The sequence below is a fragment of the Otolemur garnettii genome, unplaced genomic scaffold (assembly GCF_000181295.1).
Source record: "Otolemur garnettii isolate 467f Iridium unplaced genomic scaffold, OtoGar3 scaffold00058, whole genome shotgun sequence".
Classification (NCBI taxonomy): Eukaryota; Metazoa; Chordata; class Mammalia; order Primates; family Galagidae; genus Otolemur; species Otolemur garnettii.
The window spans coordinates 9,275,133-9,276,927 of NW_003852453.1; the positions used below are offsets into that span (position 1 = coordinate 9,275,133).

The 1,795-nt window shown below is 51.3% G+C and overlaps 1 protein-coding gene across 1 annotated transcript in view; it reads left to right on the top strand.

Annotated features, from left to right (window-relative positions):
- The first annotated feature begins 608 nt into the window (after positions 1-608).
- Positions 609-1,795, top strand: part of NLRC5 (NLR family CARD domain containing 5) — a 79,656-nt gene continuing 78,469 nt past the window's right edge. The window contains exon 1 of the mRNA XM_003792615.3: positions 609-694. The gene's annotated coding sequence lies outside the window, so the exon portion shown is untranslated. The remainder of the gene's footprint in view (positions 695-1,795) is intronic.

Below are 1,795 nucleotides of genomic sequence, written 5' to 3' on the forward strand. Positions count from 1 at the left end.
CCACAGCACTCTACCCAGGGTGACAGCATGAGGCTCTATCTCAAAAATAAAAAATAAAAAAAAGAACCCCCATCTTGGGTGGCGCCTGTGGCTCAGTGAGTAGCGTGCCAGCCCCATATATGGAGGATGGCAGGTTCGAACCCAGCCCTGGCCAAATTGCAACAAAAAAAGTAGCCAGGCTTTGTGGCAAGCGCCTGTAGTCCCAGCTACTCAGGAGGCTGAGGCAAGAGAATCGCCTAAGCCCAGGAATTGTAGTTTGCCGTCAGCTGTGACACTACGGCACTCTACTGAGGGTGATAAAGTGAAACTCTGACTCAAAAAAAAAATAAGAACCCCCATCTTAGGCTCTGCTTCTAGAACATTCCCATTTTACAGATGAGGACACTGAGGTACCCAGAGGCTAAGAAACCTACCAAGGTCACACAGCTGGTAACTAGTGCCAAGGCTTTTACTGTTACCCAAGGCCGGCACTGCCCTGCCCTCACGGCGTGCCCAGCTTGCTAAGGGAAGTAGATGGGTGGAGAGGAAGTGACACCGCAGATGGTAAGATCTGAGACGGAGGGGAAAGGAGAGAGGGCTAAGGCATGAAACCTGAGTGGGGTGCAGAACTCAGCCCGGAGGGCAGCAGAAAGATTTTCCTGAGCAGGCAGCCAGTGCTGAGCTGGATCTGGAAGGAGAAGGAGAAGTTTGCAAGGTGGGAAAAGAGGAAGGGGATGTGAGGTGAGGCAGCAGTGTGTGCAAGGCGGGGAGTTGTGAAAGAGGCTGGCGAGGGGTGGAGAGCAGTGTCCTGCGGCAGGCCAGGCCGGCAGGTGCAGGAGATGGGGAAGGGGCGTGTTTATTTATTCTTTGAGCCTTTCCTGGCATCTAATGTGCAGCTGCTTTGTGAAGGCCACAGTAATGTTGTCGTGACCTTATCCTGGAGGTGGTGGGAAGCTCATAGGAAGTTCAGACAGAAATGAGGCCACTCTGCAGCCGAGGCAGAGGGTGTATGTGTGTGCTGGTGCACGTGTGGTGGAGTGAGGACTAAAGATGAGACAGCTCTCCAGGCAAAGAGAAGAGGATGGGAAAGCGCCAGGGGCCACAGAGAGGGAACTGGGTTTGATGGTACCACTCCCTCCTCTAACCTCTGTGCCAGCAGCGATCTCTGGATAGCAGGAAAGATCCCAAAGAGCACAGAGACCAGGGCAGTCCAAAGGGGCCATCTGCTGAAGCACTGAAGCCAGGGTGGGCTGCACCGCCGCCTTGAAGCCCCCAGACCAGAGCCCCCACAAGGCCTCAGGGGTGCCCTGGCCCTTCTACCTCTGGCTGCCTGGGGCTGCACTTGCAGAATGAGGGGCTGTGACTCCGCGTGCCTTGGTTTCCCTTCTGTCTTTGTGACCCTGGCCATTTCCCCGCCCTTGTCTGAATTTTGTGTTTAATTACTCTGTCTTAGGGACACGTTGGAAATTCTTAAAAATAGCATCTTGAACCGAAGGCCAGAGGTCCCTGTGCTAAAATTTAAATGTGAAGGCTTGAGAGTTCATGGGGTTTCACTTCCTCTGTTCCGTTGGCACAGCTTTGCTCTCTGACTCTCTGTAGATCAGTAATAAAACTTTACGGTTCAAAATGTTACTTCTAAGAATTTCCAACGTGTCCTGGAGACACGATAATTAAACACAAAGCTCAGCATTTACCTCAAAATTCATATGCAAGGCAAAAATTGCTAGCCATGCATGGAGAATTGGTCCAAGCACATAGATGAGAATGTCTTTCTCATTCTTTGATAAATACCCTCAAATTAAATAAATATAAACAG